The sequence below is a fragment of the Schistocerca americana genome, chromosome 1 (assembly GCF_021461395.2).
Source record: "Schistocerca americana isolate TAMUIC-IGC-003095 chromosome 1, iqSchAmer2.1, whole genome shotgun sequence".
Lineage (NCBI taxonomy): Eukaryota > Metazoa > Arthropoda > Insecta > Orthoptera > Acrididae > Schistocerca > Schistocerca americana.
In genome coordinates this window covers 683,511,102-683,531,346 of record NC_060119.1, presented here as the reverse complement: position 1 = coordinate 683,531,346, position 20,245 = coordinate 683,511,102, and positions in this window count along the sequence as shown.

Here is a 20,245-nt window from a genome sequence, read left to right as displayed (position 1 = left end):
TGTTGTGTCTCATGTGCCCCTCCCCTTCTCCATCCTCCCTACCTCCCCTCCTCTCCCATGTGCTTGCAATCAGTGTTGCCACCACCGCTTGCCACAAGCCAACCGCTGCCGTCAAGAGTGGCAGATAGATGTGAGGAATGGTATTTGCACAAGTTACCTTTTAGCAAACTGATCACCACAGTCTCAATTCAGCAGCGTGTTGTCAGTAGCTCACAACTATGGGTTTGAATAACTAGCCACACACAAGTGAGTTTCCACAGTGGGACAGTTCTGTGGGTATCTATGACAGATCAGGCTTACCGATCTGAGGCTCGTCATTTCCCACTAACGTGCAATCCCCACATGCCAGATCAAGCATCTCTGATCTGCCCACAGGCCATGTCCATTTGTGTGTGGCTTTTTATTTATTGTAGTACATTTTCACATTCTGAAAGTACTGTAGTTTATATACTCAAGAAAAAGTATGGACCTTGTTAGAAAGAACATTGTGACAGTTGCTGGAGGTTTTTACACTATGTACGCATACGTTTCTCGAAAGACGACTTGCGCAGTACCTGTGAAGTAATGGACATGTAATAGCCTACAATAATGGATATAGTACAAACAACATTTTATAGGCACTCGCTATTGTGTTGGTTTGTACAACTCTGCAGAGCAGTTTTTATTTATTCTGAACAGCCAGCTACATAGCTCAATGGGGCATCAGCATCCATTGGTAACACATCAGGAGAGTAGCAAGTTGTATATCTAGGATTATGTCTACCTTTATAGTTTACTTCTTCACTTAGACTTGCTAAGATGGATAGGATGTGTGCACACTGTGTGCAGACACAGGAGGAGCTGGCCAAAGCTGAATGTGCTTTTGGCTACTGTTGGTCACCATCAGACGGCTGCCTCAGCATGTATCAGTGGCAGAGAATCTGATGTATCACATGGGACACATAGATGTCACTTGTTTTGCCCTCAGGCTCTGCTACTGAGGCACCTCCTTGTGTAACCATAGCAGAGTTAGGGCCAGATGGGAACCCATTTGCATCGCTCGAGGCAGAGGGCCAATGGGGAGACTAGTCTTCTTGCCTCACCCCTTCACCCTGTGAGTGGACAGGTGGCCTCTCCTTCAGTAGGGACTGAGCAGCACATGGTGGGGAGCGGGGTTTACTAGTTATTTGGAGCTCCAATATTAGGCACATTATGGAGTCCCTTATGAAGATAGATTTCATGGCTGGAAAGAAAGCCAATCAATGTACACTTGGGGGATGTCTGGCAGGGCGGCCTCATCCAGGATCTGGAGGCAGATTTGCCTGTGGCTGTCAAGCCAGTAGGGTGCAGTCATCTGAAATTTGTGGCTCACGTTGGCATCAGTGACATATGTCACACGGGTTCTGAGGTCATCATCAGTTCATACAGACAGAAAAAGTTTAAAACCGAGATGTCGAAAATATATCTCTAAAATTTTAAAAAACACCTAGCCATTCATAGAATTCTCAAATGCAGGACAATTTTCCAACTTCAGACATTACCTTGGACAGCACTAAAATATCAGGACTCTCCAGGCTAATCCCAGACATAAGGCATATGTATTGCTAGATTGAGCTATGTTAAATTCCTTTAGCAACAAAGATGAGATTACTCACAAGTCTTCATCTTAGCTTTGTCATAAAGCTGAATAAACAGTTAGCTTTCACAACTGTAGTTAGCAAAGATGATTTTATATGTTGCGCCTATCTTTAACCTAATATTTATTTATTGTGGTTATGCATCGGGGACAAGTAAATATTTTTATTTAATAACGTGTTAGGTATGGTTTCAGCACCCCTTATGATGATTATGACGACAGAGCCAATTAACCAAAACCATCTCTAAGGAGTCCTGATTTTGGGTCTTGCATACAATATCCTTGCAGACTTGATTGACAGCAGAGGTGAGTGGCTATCCAACATGCACACCTGGGGCCTGCTAAACGCCTGACTTCTGCCCCACACCTGTAAGGCCACACTAACGGCTGGTACTTCAGTGTGGCAGCAGTCCTGTCTGGCGTACCTACGATGCCCTGGCCAAGCACTCTGCTGCTTGCTATGCTGAGCTAGCAGCTATTACTTGAGGTCTCTACACACCACTGTGTCGACATTATAAACCTCTCGGTGCGAATACATCAGCACAGTATGAAACACTTCCTAAATAAAAAGTTCAAAAATTCTCTCCGTTAGCAAGGACACATGCATCAACACCCTGTCGAATTAAGTACCTGATTGCTGATGTACCCTTGGAGAATTGTGTATTGTTTTGCAGCCTTTCATACTATTAAAATATCTGTACATCAGGTAATGGAGTAACATACACAAGAGATTTCAAATGCTCCCACAAATAAAAGTCTGGTGGGTTTAGGTGTAGAGAAATTGACCCACTTCTACCGAGTCACCCATCACGGAATCTGTTATTTAGAATTGTATAAATATTAACATTGAAATCAAGATGAACACAATCGTGTGTGAAGTACATGTTTTGACACACTTGTAAAAAGCATATGTTCTAACAGAACAGGTGGAGTACACTAAGAAAAGATAAGTTTTTCCATTGAGCCAGAGTGGAAGAACATGAGAGTCTAACAAACAGTCGCCAACAATATTGGCCCAAACATTGACAGAAAATTTTTGTTTTTAATGTGCCTGCACAATTACATGAGGATTTTTGACAGTTCAGAATAAAGAATAAGGATGTACCCAAAACTGAAATTGTGGGACTCCCTTCATAATATCTCCCTTTTCGCTAAACCTTTCTCTCCTTCTGGCATTGTTTAGATTATTCAGCACAACTTTTTGTATTCTTTTTAAGTTTGATTCAAACCAGGTGTGTTTCCCATGACTAATGAAATTAGGAAGAGAAGTAGAAAATGAGTTATAGCATCTACATAAAATATTTCCAGAGCAATATCCATATAATGCTTTTTATTTATCTATGCATGAAGAAAATTTCTTGACACTCGTACATATACCGTGAAGTCTGTTCTACAAATGTTGGGTCGGTTCCCTGCGGCATAAAGGCGTCACTGTTTCTGGCCCCGATCTGAATGCTTGCTTTCTACTCCAATCTCCAGACTCTGGCATTATGAGAACACCTGTATTTTCAGATAGTTTGCCAGAATATTGTATCATTTACGCGATACTTCTCGATATCAAGCACATAGTCATATCTCTTGCATAGCAGTATTGCTTACGCAGTATAATTCCGAAGATATACTCTGGAAATTATTTCTCTAGAAACCCGAAACTTTAGTGAGGTGGAGCTTGCTGTAGGCTAATGAGGAACGACAAACTTAGGTCTGTGAGGACCTTTCCATGAATACTCGAAAAAAATAGAAGTAACTGATATTTCCACTCGTGAATACCTATGTCGGTGATATAACAGATTCCAAATCACCCTTATAATTTACAAAGTCAACTAAGGTGTTTCTCATGTCTAGAGAACCAGCTAACGTGCTTCCACCCCTCTCCCACCTGCTACATGCACACAACACAACCGATGCTCTCTCAACCAAATAAAGACAGGAAATATGCAGAAACAGTCCCCAGACAAATTACAAGGAAGGAAATAATGCTGCAGCACGAACACTTGTCCATACCGATTCTTCTCAAATTTCCAAGCGATCATGAAGACAGTCCAACATACTGAGACTGTGGTATTAGTTCGCTGGTCAGCCGTCCAGATGATGACACAGTTAGTTCAAGTACATTCCTGAACCACAACAGACCTCTCCATTCGGACAGCTCCTACCGTTAGCTGGAAATGTGAATCATTCCCGCCACAAGCCACTGCCCCCATGCGCCATGCACTCCCAGACAGAATCATCCCAGGAAACCGGCTACATACTTATTTGATTGCTATACTTACAATTAAATATTGCAATCGCGGTCTCAATTGGACAACATTCGACAATGAGCGAAGTATCGTTAATACACCCTGCTGACAGCTGTGGCTCTGAAAACAGAGATATCTGTACCATTCTTATGATCTGACATACTTTTCCAAGTAAAAAAAAATTTTTTCATTCCCTTTGTGGCTATTGCAGTATTCCACGTCAAATTCATACCTTTCCTTATGACTGGGCATACTCATTTTCTTTGCACATGTCAGAACACACACACACACACACACACACACACACACACACACACACACACACACACACACTCTCTCTCTCTCTCTCTCTCTCTCTCTCTCTCTCTATATATATATATATATATATATATATATATATATATATATATATATATATATATATAAAAAACCTGATGCTGAAGGTGAACCTATCACATATCTCATACTACTAAGTATAGTACTTTGCCAATAACTGATTGCCGGCAATACGAAACAATACTGACCGAAAATCAGCCATGGGTGGACATGTCTCATAAGTTTTCCTTGCATGTGATACCACAGTGTCTTAGAAAGAGAAGCGTAACCGTCTTACAAGCCACCAGATGTCGAAAACGTGTTCGCACACTGTCACAAGCGGTCTTGGTTCTACAGGTGCCCATAAGTATCGCTAACGATATCCATGTTGCAAACTATACAAGCCTTATAAATAGAGGTATGGCATTATCTCAGAGAGTAGTAGTTTTTCCAGACAAATACCACGACACTGGATATAGACAGTGATTGCCAAAGTGTATATAACCAGACTAACAGTGAGGGTACATGTTGCTGATGGCTTTAAGCTTATAATAAAATCACTCAATTTAGAAAGTTATTCGGCTACGGAATACAGTATGAAGCCAGTATTTTCAACTCCCTTATGCTGCCGCTAGCTATTTCTCCAGTATTTGTATTTCATTCTTTCTCGATGCCGTGTCAGAGGTTCTGTGATATATCCACTGGGTTATAGATGATGGTTGATTGAGAAGAATCACAAACAGTAGATAGTATGCAGATCGATGTCATAAGAAGTGTACACTAGCTTTTCTGGTCTCTAGTGCTACGCTTTCCAGTGGAAATAATGTCTGTGATTTGGAATCAAGTATTTCCATTGAACCACATACCTCCGTTGGATCCTATGGAGAAGTCTTCTAATGATTACAGCAACTAGGGAATCATATTGCTGGCACTCTCATATCCCGAAACGAATCACCTTTCTCGAACTTGTTAGCTACAGCGAAATATTAGATAGTCATTATGCATCTTGGAAGTGCCCCTCATACTCTGCACTTCCACTCTGCAGCTTCGTGCATGTGATCATTCCAATTTAAGTCGGAAATGAGCAAAAGTAAGAGAGGTCTATACCTATCACATTCTACAACCTGTGTAGAAACAGACTAAGCTGATTTAGTGCGGCAGGACCATGTGTTGACCATTTGATGGAAATGGGAACATGTTGTCATAGCTCTACCAACAGTGTATGATGTGCAAGGTCACCGCCAAAGGAAACTCACTCCTGAAACATCAGATCGTAAAAAGACCATATGAACAGTTACAGTGGTGTTTATTATCGGGAAAATTAGGAAGACTCAATATCATACACGTACTGCAGTCCAAATTTGATCCGCATCCCTCAGTGTTCATTCATGTCTATCACCCCAACATTTTATCATCGTTATTCTGTATCATCCAACAGAGAAAAATTACGAACTATAAAAGCTCTGCTAACTTCATCCGATAGAGAACTCGATAAGATTTTTACCACATCTCTCTCTTCCAATATAAGAAAAACAAACATCGTCTGTGTGCTGGCATCGAGCGCATGAGGTAATCCTATTAAATAAACAGGTGGACAGTGATCTAAGTCTCTTGCACAGACTGGTCCAAAGTGTCAATGCTCGTGCTGTAGGAGGATGACCTATCCCACAGACTATACTGTCAGTTGCAAGAGAAGATGCCTGTGTCGTCATTTGAAACATTGTTTATTTTTTGCTTTGTACAGTACCATACGTTTTGTTTTTACCGCCACGACTTCAAGTTCTGACCAGGTTCTAAACTGACATTAACGTGTTCTGATCCACCACCTCTCACAGAAAACTAGACATCGCAAGGTGTAAATCATTTTTTGCGGTGGTGTAGAGCGTTCCAAACTGGTGGTCAGACAGGTGGTGACTCTGACTTCCATTTCGATTGATTCCTAAAAAAATAGTCGTGTCACTAGGGCCTCCCGTCGGGTAGACCGTTCGCCGGGTGCAAGTCTTTCGATTTGATGCCACTTCGGCAACTTGTGCGTCGATGGGGATGAAATGATGATTATTAGGACAACACGACACCCAGTCCCTGAGTGGAGAAAATCTCCGACCCAGCCGGGAATCGAGCCCGGGCCCTTAGGATCGACATTCTGTCGTGCTGACCATTCAGCTATCGGGGCCAGACGATTGATTCCTCATATTGCAGTTATGTTTGTGATCAGGGTTATGGTGCTAGCCACCCCCAGAAGGCATTGCCAGTAGAGAGACAACCTATGTACGAGGGCACGCTGCATTGTTGCCAAATTTATTCAAGATGGCGGCGATGACGTCATCGAAGATGATGGCTTTTGGCGGGAAAATAGGTCAATTGTGCTATGTCCACTAACCTAACCTCAGGAAAAAATGGCGGGAAGTTTGAATTTTGGCGGGAAAATAGACCATTTGTGCTATGTCGACTAACCTAAGCCTCCAGAAGAAAAAAATGGCGGGAAGTTTGAATTCCAACAGGATAATGCATGCAAAACCATACTTGTCTTATTCATTATCATTTGTGAACATTCATTATCATTTATTATTATTTATATCGTGCACCTGTGTATGCAGTCCAACCGTGTTAGTTCATAGCCCTGCCACCAGAGAGCGCCACCGTGACGTCATTAAAGATGATTGATTTTGGTGGGAAGAAAGCCAATTGTGCTACCTCCACTGAACTACCGTTACCGTTCTCCTGCACATTCAGTCTTTGCTGAGCTGTCGTTGTCAAACCATCACCATGTGTTCGGCCATAGAGATGGATGTGGGTGATAGAGCAGCCTTCAATAACTGTATTTCATGTAGACATTCGAGGGAGGACTGTAGCCACAGTTCACTGCTTGAGGTGTGGAAGCGTATGATAACGGAGGAGTGTTGGAGCAATAACTACAAGAATTCTGTTCAGCTGATTTCGGCAATGCAGAAGGATGGAGCCAGGATGCATCCCGTAACCAGCATATGCTCATGCGCATGCGCAAACTGCAGGCTTATTTACCATCAAACATTCACTCTCCCAAAATGCAAGAGACGTTCAGTTGACACCAATTTGCTTCGGCGTAAGCATATTCGTATACAGCGTATATACCATTGAAGACCATCCTGCAGAATGTGTTCAATTGATGAGTTATTGGTGTTTGACCGCGATGAATTTAACAGCAGTGTAGTTTGCAAGCATACAGCCGAGGACTGCCCCCATAGCCTCCTACATGCTGAATGGAAACGTGCATTAATCCTGGACCATATGAATAAGAACAAGAACACAGTCCTCCAAATAAATTCCCTCCAATGAAATGCTTTAAAAATGCATTACCCATCTCATGGAGACATCTGCTACTGTTGGAACTGTCTGCCTTTTCTAAAGCCCACATATAAGCTCCCAGCCCACAAGAGATGACTGGCTCTGATCCAGCAGAGCGACGAACTGATGTAGTTGACGAGTTCTCTGCTAGACGGCACTTTGATAGGTCACGTGTTCACCTCATTCAACCAATAGCAGCACAGCATCATGATGACATAGTTGGCTTCTATATAAGGAGCACTCAGCAGCTCCTCCATCTCTGTTCCAGTCGGTCAAGATGAAGCGTCAGTCACCACCACAGCAGAATAGGAGGAGGAGCAAGCAGCACCAGAAAAGTAAGTCCAAAATTTATTATTATTTCTTTCTTTTCTCAGACGTTATGTCTGGTCAAAAATGAAAAGTGACGTGGGCCTAGATCAACCGTGACTTCCTTTTAACTGTACGGTGTACGTTATATTGCATTTAGGAACTTTCAGGTGATTGAACATGTATCAATAATTACGGAATTCTGTAGTTGTATATATAAGTTTGGGTGTAGCTGTATTGCATTGATGTACTGGTGGATATTGTGTGGTATGACTCCTGTAGTTGATAGTATAATTGGTATAATGTCAACTTTATCCTGATGCCATATGTCCTTGACTTCCTCAGCCAGTTGGATGTATTTTTCAATTTTTTCTCCTGTTTTCTTTTGTATATTTGTTGTATTGGGTATGGATATTTCGATTAGTTGTGTTAATTTCTTCTTTTTATTGGTGAGTATGATGTCAGGTTTGTTATGTGGTGTTGTTTTATCTGTTATAATGGTTCTGTTCCAGTATAATTTGTATTCATCATTCTCCAGTACATTTTGTGGCGCATACTTGTATGTGGGAACGTGTTCTTTTATAAGTTTATGTTGTAAGGCAAGCTGTTGATGTATTATTTTCGCTGCATTGTCATGTCTTCTGGGGTATTCTGTATTTGCTAGTATTGTACATCCGCTTGTGATGTGATCTACTGTTTCTATTTGTTGTTTGCAAAGTGTGCATTTATCTGTTGTGGTATTGGGATCTTTAATAATATGCTTGCTGTAATATCTGGTGTTTATTGTTTGATCCTGTATTGCAATCATGAATCCTTCCGTCTCACTGTATATATTGCCTTTTCTTAGCCATGTGTTGGATGCATCTTGATCGATGTGTGGCTGTGTTAGATGATACGGGTGCTTGCCATGTAGTGTTTTCTTTTTCCAATTTACTTTCTTCGTATCTGTTGATGTTATGTGGTCTAGAGGGTTGTAGAAGTGGTTATGAAATTGCAGTGGTGTAGCCGATGTATTTATATGATTGATTGCTTTGTGTATTTTGCTAGTTTCTGCTCGTTCTAGAAAGAATTTTCTTAAATTGTCTACCTGTCCATAATGTAGGTTTTTTATGTCGATAAATCCCCTTCCTCCTTCCTTTTTGCTTAATGAGAATCTTTCTGTTGCTGAATGTATGTAATGTATTCTATATTTGTGGCATAGTGATCGTGTAAGTGTATTGAGTGCTTCTAGGTCTGTGTTACTCCATTTCACTACTCCAAATGAGTAGGTCAATATTGGTATAGCATAAGTATTTACAACTTTTGTCTTGTTTCTTGCTGTCAGTTCTGTTTTCAGCATTTTTGTTAGTCTTTGTCTATATTTTTCTTTTAGTTCTTCTTTAATATTTGTATTATCTGTTCCTATTTTTTGTCTGTATCCTAAATAGTTATAGGCATCTGTTTTTTCCATCGCTTCTATGCAGTCACTGTGGTTATCCAATATGTAATCTTTTTGTTTAGTGTGTTTTCCCTTGACTATGCTATTTTTCTTACATTTGTCTGTTCCAAAAGCCATATTTATATCATTGCTGAATACTTCTGTTATCTTTAGTAATTGGTTGAGTTGTTGATTTGTTGCTGCCAGTAGTTTTAGATCATCCATGTATAGCAAATGTGTGATTTTGTGTGGGTATCTTCCAGTAATATTGTATCCATAATTTTATATAAAAACAAAGATGAGGTGACTTACCGAATGAAAGCGCTGGCAGGTCGATAGACACACAAACATACACACAAAATTCAAGCTTTCGCAACAAACTGTTGCCTCATCAGGAAAGAGGGAAGGAGAGGGGAAGAAGAAAGGAAGTGGGTTTTAAGGGAGAGGGTAAGGAGTCATTCCAATCCCGGGAGCGGAAATTTGTCTGCTTGTGTCTGTATGTGTGGATGGATATGTGCCTGTGTGCGAGTGTATACCTGTCCTTTTTTCCCCCAAAGGTAAGTCTTTCCGCTCCCGGGATTGGAATGACTCCTTACCCTCTCCCTTAAAACCCACTTCCTTTCGTCTTCCCCTCTCCTTCCCTCTTTCCTGATGAGGCAACAGTTTGTTGCGAAAGCTTGAATTTTGTGTGTATGTTTGTGTTTGTTTGTGTGTCTATCGACCTGCCAGCGCTTTCGTTCGGTAAGTCACCTCATCTTTGTTTTTATATATAATTTTTCCCACGTGGAATGTTTCCTTCTATTATATTGTATCCATAATTTGTATTATTTAGCATGTTGGATAGTGGGTTCAGAGCAAGACAGAACCAGAAAGGACTTAATGAGTCTCCTTGGTATATTCCACGCTTAATCTGTATTGACTGTGATGTGATAGTATTTGAATTTGTTTGGATATTAAGTGTGGTTTTCCAATTTTTCATTACTATGTTTAGAAACTGTATCAATTTAGGATCTACTTTGTATATTTCCAATATCTGTAGTAACCATGAGTGGGGTACACTATCAAAAGCTTTTTGGTAATCAATGTATGCGTAGTGTAGCGACCTTTGTTTGGTTTTAGCTTGATATGTCACTTCTGCATCTATTACCAGTTGCTCTTTACATCCTCATGCTCCTTTGCAACAGCCTTTTTGTTCTTCGTTTATAATTTTGTTCTGTGTTGTATGTGTCATTAATTTCTGTGTAATGACTGAAGTTAATATTTTGTATATTGTTGGTAGGCATGTTATGGGGCGTTATTTAGCTGCGTTTGCTGTGTCTGCTTCATCTTTAGGTTTCAGATAAGTTATTCCATGTGCAAGTGTATCAGGGAATGTTTATGGGTCTGCAATGTAACTGTTAAATAATGTAGTTAGATGTGAATGTGTTGAGGTGAACTTCTTTAGCCAGAAATTTGCTGTTTTATCTTTTCCAGGTGCTTTCCAATTGTGAGTAGAATTAATTGCTTGGGTGACTTCATGTTGCAAAATTATCATTTCAGGCATTTGTGGTACCATCTTGTATGTGTCCGTTTCTGCTTGTATCCACCGTGCATGCCTGTTATGTTGTACCAGGTTTGACCATATGTTGCTCCAGAAGTGTCCCATGTCTGTTATGTTTGGTGGATTGTCTATTTTAATGTGTGTGTTATCTATTGTCTGGTAAAATTTCTTTTGGTTTGTGTTGAATGTTTGGTTTTGTTTCCTTCTGTTTTCACTTCTTTTGTATCTTCTAAGTCGTTTGGCCAATGCTTGTAATTTCTGCTTCTTTTCATCTAACTGCTCTATCGCTTCTTGTTGTGAGATTTTACCTAACCTTTTTCGTTTTTTGTCAGATATTTCATTTCTTATAAATTGTGTTAGCTGTCCGATGTCTTTTCTCAGTTTTTCTATTCTGATCTGTAGCCTGTGTTGCCATGTTGGTTTTTTGGGTTTCTTCTGTGTCTTGGTTGGTTCTGATCGCTGCCTAGTGTGTATATTTAGTGTAGTGAGTGCTCCTGTATAAATCAGTAGTTGTAACTCTTCCATAGTTGTATTTTCATTTATTTTGTTGTGTATGATTGTGTTGATAGTTGTTATTGTTGTTTCGACTTGTGGGTTATTTGGTGGTTTATGCAAGAATGGTCTAACGTCTGTATTTGTGTCTTTGTATTCTATATATGTCAGCTGAAATTTTTCTTCTATATCTAACGTGTGTAACTTCATCTTCTATTTGTGCTTGTTCTGGTGGCTGTCTTAAGATTTCGTTTTCCTCTGATTGTTTAATTGATGCGTGTTGTTCTTTGTTGTTTGCTCTGGGATGTTTGAGTCCATTACTGTATTTTCTTCTTCTTCTGATTGCACATTATTTTGTTCTAGTATTTGTTGTACTTGTTGTTTGATGTTTTCTAATTCTGACTGGGGTATCCTGTTATTTTTTATTATTACACGGATCAGATCAGCTAGTCGTCGTTCTGTTAAAAATTTTAATTCTGGGTATCTGGTAATAAATGTCGTGTATACTTGTGATCTGTATCAAGTTGTGTTTGTTCCTAAGTTTGTTTCTTGGTAATAACAGAACATGAGGTGTCGGTTAACTTCATCTGACCATCTCATCCTCTGTCTTTGTTTTCCTTCTAGAGTGGTTGCAGGAAGCATATCCTGCAAAACACCTCTATTTGGATTTAAATCATTTTCCATGTGGCTAACAGTGTCGTTACCATTGTGGGCGGGCATAGGGTTCAAGCATCGTCCCCGACCTTGACAGCGCTTGTCCGAGGCTTCATTAGTTCTGTCCTGAACCAACTAATCACACTAAAAGGGGGGTTAGCCCTATTAGTGGTTTGTTCTTTTCATCGCCTTTTACGACTGGCAGAACATACCGGAGGAATAATAATAATAATTATTATTATTATTATAGCTATTATTATTGTTTCTCGACCAACATCATGTAATTTTTTATGAATATTCGTCTTGGTCCTCCAGCAGCTCCGCCCGTGACGCCTGCATCAGCAGGTCCCAGCATGTCCCGGTCCACGCACGTGAAGGCCTCGGACTCGTCCACGTGGGATCCTGTAGCTCAGCTTCACAGCATGCTGGAGCAGGATAGCCAGGTGTTTATGTCGGTGCCAGAGGCTACGCTTGATGGGGCTTCACAGTACTGGGCTCCTTCATATGCACCGTCCACTGATCATAATCTCACAAGGGACATCCCACCATCAGTGCAAGAACAGCAGGCTAACCGCACTGGTTTGGATGTTGTGGATGAGAAGATTACGACCGCCGCTTCACCTCAACCTTTACTGTTCATCTCAAGCTGTGTGTTAACAGTTAGTGGTTCAAAAGGTATCCATGTAGGACTTGAAGTTTCACAATACGGTAGCCTCTCAACTGTGTTAGTGCTCGAAAATGTACTCAAATATATTAAAGTGAAATTTTCTGACTACAAGTGGGATGAACTGTGTCGTTTAACAATACACATCAAGAATCATATGACTACTGAATATTATCCATCCCACTCCTACCAGGACATGTACTGTGGCAGTCTACCTGTGAGTATTCTATCAATGTATGATGATGCTACACTAAAAATTAAAAGAGCTGATGGTTATAGTATTTTCATGCATCACCCCACTGTTGATAACTTGTTTAATTTAGACATGGCTCTAACTAGTATGATAGAGAGACTAAATAGATGGTGCCCATATGTTCAGGCAGTATACACCGACATCATTAACTGGCTTCACACATGTAGCATCCACATAGCTGATATAGAACATTGTTTTAGTATGTGTATAACACCAGTGCCCAAGTATTGTGCTATTCCTCGAATAAGTGTTGAAAATGTCGATCTCAAATTTACTGATGGAATACCGGACTATTGTAATTCACCCATAGCATTACGAGATATATGTGCTGAATTTCAAACATGCAAGCAGCAGCTATTTTCCAAATACTGTACTTCTGCTGCATCGCTTAAAAAAGAATGTACTGATTTTTTCTCATGCTGGACATATTTGTAAATATTTTAATAAATAAAAATATTATTTTATAATATTAAATTTGTCATTGCGTGTTTTTTATTTGTCAAGACAAAATGTCACCTACGTTAATCTATATGACAGCCTTCCGTTTAAATATACCACCTGGGGTTCATTCTATTGTGTAGCCGTTGTAGCTCAGTTGGTAAGGCGATTGCACTATAGTGACTACACACAAACACATATTTTTAATCATATAAAAGCATATTCTACACCTTGACCTACCACAGTAGGTATCATGGCGGGCTGGGTGAAACACCCTCGCCTCAAGGGCTTTGTTGTAGGTGACTGGTCCTGTGATGATGACCAAGACCAGAAGACCAACAAGAATGGACCACTCCTTCCTGACAGCATACGAGCTATAATTGTAGGTCCATCCAGCTGTGGTAAGACAAATGTCCTCACGGCTCTCTTAACGCACATAGACAGAGAGTGCTTCGAGCACCTTTTCGTCTTCTCCAAGACACTCTTTCAGCCCAAGTACCAGTTACTGAAGAAAATATTAGATGGAGTAGACGGTGTAACGTACAGAGCCTTCAGTGAAAGCGACGACGTCCCCCCACCTGAAGAGGTAAAGCCTAACACCGCCTTCATATTTGATGATGTCGCTGTTGAAAAGCAAGATGAAATCCGTAAATATTTCTGCTTTGGCCGTCATATGGGTGTTGATGTATTTTATCTGAGTCAGACGTATTCCAGGATCCCAAAACAGCTGGTGAGGGACAACGCAAATCTCATTATAGCATTCAAACAAGACAACCTCTATTTAAAGCACATTTACCATGCTCATGTAGGTACCAACATGTCATACAATGAATTTGTAAAGATATGTACTGATTGCTGGAACCACTCACAATACGGCTTTCTCGTTGTTGATAAAACCTGTAAACTGAATGATGGTAGGTATAGCCAGAGCTTCCAAGACTTTCACCATGTATAAATGTATGAAAATACGTTATCCCATCAGTTAACACTTCACCATGGACAAATTCGCACGCATGGCGGACGCTCAGTCTGAGAGATTAGGTGTGCAAAGACAGAATGCCCGAATGTACACCGATATCAAATTTAAAAATCTTGAGTCCAGACTAGTTAAAGTTGCAAGGGAATTAAAGGACATCCAGAAACTTCTTGCCATTAACCAAAACCGGATACAGAACAGAATTAGCGCAATTGAGGGCATGATAGAAGCTGAGACCGTTGTTATTGAAGAAGGTGGTGTAGGAAAGAAAAGGAGAAGAAGAAGTACAACAAAGCATATATAAAACCACGTGATATTCAGAGCTCTGATTAGTATACTTCGAGATGTCGGCAAAGCATTAAGTTATTCAGGCGCTCAAAGCAATTCGAGAGAAATTACGTTTGCTGAAGTTGGGACATATAGATCGCGAGCAAACACTAAATGAAACTTTTAAGCCTGTTACCGAATCTTCTCCAAGATAGCTTTGCATAATAATGACCCAATTGCAGAATTCACCATCAGTATCCAACCGTTAAGATAGATAGAACATTTGGTGCCAGCAGGGCGAGACCGTACATGCTAGGCTCTCAAACTATAACTTTATCCGATAGCACAATACGCATCAGGGTTACAGAGTTTAAAAGAACATCTGGCTTAATGAAGCTAATCTTTCTAAGGCCATCAAAAAACTTAAAATACTCTGCGGATGATTGCAAAGTCTATCGGGAAATACTTAACTTGACTGATCTGTATAAAAATCCCGACGGAACACTGAAAAAGCCTGAAAACTCTATATACACTACCATTATACAACCTTTACTCAATGAGCAAGCTAAAAGTGTCGGTGAGGGTGTAGACTTTCAGCATAAAGGAGTGAGCAGTCAAGTACTGCAGTATATATATTACGATGACCCAGATGAACTAGTAGACAGACTTCGACTGTTGATGGCTTCGGCTGCTGTGGGCAATACAGCTCATCCGAATGAGGCTGTATCCATAATCTCCGAGCTTCAAGAGAGAGGTATCATCGAATAAGTATGGAGACCGTGCTTCGAGAACTGCACAAGCCAGCATGCAAAACATACCCTCGTAGGCATGTCATGATTAAAGGGCAGGATGAAATGAAATGTCGTGTGGCTAGGGCCTCCCGTCGGGTAGACCGTTCGCCTGGTGCAGGTCTTTTGAGTTGACGCCACTTCGGCGACCTGTGCGTCGATGGGGATGAAATGATGATGAGTAGGACAACACAACACCCAGCCCCTGAGCGGAGAAAATCTCCGACCCAGTCGGGAATCGAACCCGGGCTCTTAGGATTGACAGTCTGTCACGCTGACAACTCAGCTACCGGGGGCGGACACAAAGGGCTGGATGACCTCTGGCAAGCTGATCTTGTAGATATGAATCGATATTCACCCCATAATAATGGATTCAAATACATTTTAATGGTTATTGATACATACTCTAAATTCGCTCGGGCATTACCTGTGAAAACGAAAACCGGTAGAGATATTGCTGTGGTGTTTGAGCGTCTGCTGCAGACAGGAACGAATCGATGCCCGGCCAATCTTCAAACCGATCACGGTGGGGAGTTTTACAATGAACATTTCAAGACTGTGATGGAGCGGTATGGCATACACCACTACTCCACGTTTACCCACCTTAAAGCTAGTATCGTCGAGCGGTTGAACAGAACAGTCAAAGCTCAAATGTGGATGCAGTTTAATCTTCGCAGTTCATACAAGTGGGTAGATATCCTCCCACAGATAATTGGGAAGTATAATCGAACCAAACATAGTACAATAAAAATGAGACCGATCGATGTTCGCGATAATTCACTCATGGACACAGTATATTTCCGTATTAAAATGCTCGAGCCTCGCAAACAGAGGTTCAATATAAGGGACTCAGTACATATCTCAAAACACAAGACAGCGTTCGAGAAATCGTACTTACCAAATTGGTCGGCTGAGATATTCACAGTATCCAAAGTGCAGCGAACCAACCCTAGGACATATATCTTAAAGGACGGCAAGGGCGAAGAAATTGCAGGATGAGTTCGAGTCTCGGTCGGGCACACAGTTTTAATCTGCCAGGAAGTTTCATATCAGCGCACACTCCGCTGCAGAGTGAAAATCTCATTCTGGAAATTGCAGGATGCTTTTACACGGAGGAATTGCAGAAGAGTTCTGAACCAGATGTATTTCTCATCGAGCGCGTGATAAGATGTCGTGGGAATAGAGCACTGGTTAAATGGCTAGGATTTCCATCATCTGAAAACAGTTGGATCGAAGCTGACAAGTTAGTATATTATAACAGGGAGAGTAGACCTCAATCTCCTCAGTAGCGTACCATGTACGATAGGAGGCACATCATAATAAGAGGTGGAGGTGGTGTTCTCAACAAGTTGCCTGTTGAATTGCTCATTCCCGGATACAACTTCTGTGGGCCTGGAACAAAGCTTCAGAAGCGCCTGGCACGAGGTGATAAAGGTATTAACCTACTAGACGAAGCCTGCCTTGAGCACGACTTCGCATACGCAGCAAATAAGGATCTCCCAACACACCACGTCTCGGAATAGGCCAATGCGTTGCTGCATTAGTGGTTGATAAAACCATGCGTGGAAAAATTAAGTTGGGCTTGGGTGTGATGAATTTCAAACGAATTATGAAAGCAGCGCGAACAGCTTTGCGATCGAAGAAGAACAACAAACCCGATTGTTTGAATAACTGTATTCTCACTTCGATGTCTGCAGCTAAACGTGTGTTGAATGGTGGGAACAAGAAGAAAAACACGACTTCAATTAAACCGCCTAGGGTCCTACCACTACCAAAGACTTCGGATGGAATTATCCTGTTCCTCGTTCCAGCCCTTGCAGCCCTGTCCGCTGTAGGTTCACTCACAGGTGGGGCCGCAGCTGTCGCCAAAACTGTCAAAAACGCACAGAATGCATAAGCCCAACTAGAGGAAGCCAGAAGACATAATCGCGCTATGGAGGCAGCAGCTATCGGAAAAGGTCTCTACTTGAAACCATACAGGAAAGGACTAGGTCTCTTCATAAATAAAAAAAAAAAGTCCGTTAGTTATCCTACCCAATCGAGCGCTCACGAATAAAGATCTAGTTAAAATTCTTAAACAAAAACTTCACATTCGTGGATTCCGCGGCGTCTTTATGCGGAATACATTACCGAAGACCATGTGGCGGACTAACGTGTGCGGAATTGTAAATTTAGATGTTGCTGGCGGTCCAGGGACTTATTGGGTTGTGTATGTTAAGAAAAGTCCAAATACAGTTCAGTATTTCGATTCATTCGGCGATTTACAGCCGCCTGAAGAATTACAACCCTACTTCACCAGCAAAAGACGCGTCTTCTACAATGTCCGGCGATATCAGGACTTTAACACATATCTCTGTGGTCATCTCTGCGCTGTGTTCCTCATCACAGCGACGGCGAACCCCCTCTAGAATGCGTCATCGTCAGATCATGTGCGCGATATATAAAAGAGCTGTCATTGAACACATGACCATCATTTGGTGTTTAGATGCAATGTCGTACACTCTGACTTTAAAAGAGCGAGGATCAGTATTACGTGCAAATTACTTTCCGCCGATTGATTTAAGTGCAGGGGACTGGAGTATTGCACTGATTGGTCTAGAGACGTATCACACAGAGCAACAATAAACTACATCTTGAAATTGATGGCCGGAAGGAGATTCTACAAATACAACCTGATGACTATGATATTGATGATTTAAACGAGCTCTTAAAACAGTCCGGAAAAGGTATTGAACTACGGGCAAACATTAATACCCTTAAATCTGAAATACGGACAGAGAGCGCTATGATCGACTATACACAGAGACATTCAATTGGTCCACTGCTAGGTTTTGCAAAGGATCGTGTTTTGGTGAAGGACGGACGTAAATTTTACGCATCAGATCAGGCTGTAGAGATACACCCAGGGAGTACAATCCACGTTGAGTGTAATATTCCCACAAACTCATACCTGAACGATACATTGATTCACTCAATTTACGGATTCTTTCCTATAGTCGGCACAGGGTATAAAGTAGTTCAAACCCACACAAATGCTATATATCTCCCGGTGACTGTTCAGACACTGAACTACCTTGAACTGCGTATTGTGGACCAGAATAATCAGCTTGTTAACTTTAGAGAAGAAGAGATCACTGTACGCCTGCATCTAAGGCGAGATGGGAATAAGGTATAAAATTAGCACACCAGGCTCACAACCCGTCAGTGCAACACGGAAGGGCAAGGTGATAACACGCCTTAATTACGAATTCCTCATTTCAGCAGGTTTAAAACCGCTGAATGACGTCGCTCAACGTAACTCAGTCAGTAGACTATGATGACCGAATTATTCGTCACGAATACCACTCACACAAACCCTACGCTTCAAGCACATTTAACAAAAATGATGAAATTAGGATTGTTATCCAGCATCAGGACGCGGTAACACTGCCTAGCAAGAGCTTCCTCTATCTGTACTACACATTTAAAAAAGCTGCCGTAGCGCTCTCGAAGCTCACTCGAAATGCCGTAGCATTCCTGTTTCGAGAGATACGCTATGAACTCAACGGAATTGAAATAGACGGAACACGAAATGTTGGTATTACATCAGCCCTTAAGACGTACGTTTCAGCCTCACCCTCTGATCCAAACAGTTTGGAAAATGCTGGGTGGTTCATAGACGCAGCGGATGGGGAGGGTGGACAAAGCCGATTTACCGCGTGCGTGCCACTAAAAATGCTTATGGGTTATTTTGAGGATATGCAGCGAATAATTATCAACGCTAAACAGGAACTTATTTTGGTGAGAAGTGCAAGTGACGCGAATTCATTCTCTCAAACAGCTGCAGAGAATGTTCAGATCAAGATTAATAGCATATCATGGAAAATGCCTCACATCACCGTTGCCGACGAGGAGCGCTTGAAGTTCTTAAAAGTTCTGAATGCTGGCACCTACCTACCACTAACTTTCCGATCATGGGAGCTTTTTGAATACTCAGTCCTACCTACCTACAGCGTCCACACATACTTGGGCTATTAAAACATCAGTGCAGTTGGAAGCACCTCGATTCATCATACTCGCATTTCAAACTCAAAGGCGTGCTAATGTATCAAAGGACTCAACTGAAATTGACCACTGCAAGTTAACTAACGCCAGAGTCTACTTGTATATAGAATACTACCCATATGAGAATCTACATCTACAGTGGGACAGTAATGTATACAGTCTGGCTTTGACATGTTTGCGAGATCCCGAGCATCTTACTACGAAGGTGTTGAAAATGAAGGATCCCTACTCAGCCCACAGAGTTTTAAGAAGCTAGCGCCAATAATCGTGATTGACTGTTCAAAACAGAATGAGATAATTAAATCAGGACCTATAGATGTACGGATTGAATTTGAATCTTCAGCAAACTTCGCTGATCAGACTTCGGCATATGCTCTCGTTCTGCATGATCGTCTCGTTAACTACTGTCCACTCACTGGTGTAGTGTAACGAGTTGTATAAATTAATACGCACTCTGCTAGCTCTATCTTAGATCATGATGTTACCTGAAGGCGTGAGGATCGTAGCTGACATTCAAGGATTTTACTATGATGAGTGCAGGTGTTTCATAATTAAAGACTGTGCATTAATAGCATTCACGCAAAGTGATGGAGTAATAGGAACATTTGTATCAAGAGTTGAATCACCGAAACCATTTAAAGACGTCAAGTGCAATAAGACAGTCAGAAGCGCGATGTGGCTAACAAAATTCTATCATGGGACTATGTGGGATGACCCTGGCATCTCTTATAAACATCTGCTGCAATTTCTGAGAGTATTTTATCACAAGGAGACAATAATCTACGTTAAAGGCGATGAGAAGAGTAGCTGGCTGCATCGAATCTTCAAATATGCGGCTATCCAGAACCTGGAATACTACGATTGTCCACCTATCCATCAACTTAGACAGTGAACGTGTAAGAAGAAAAACAT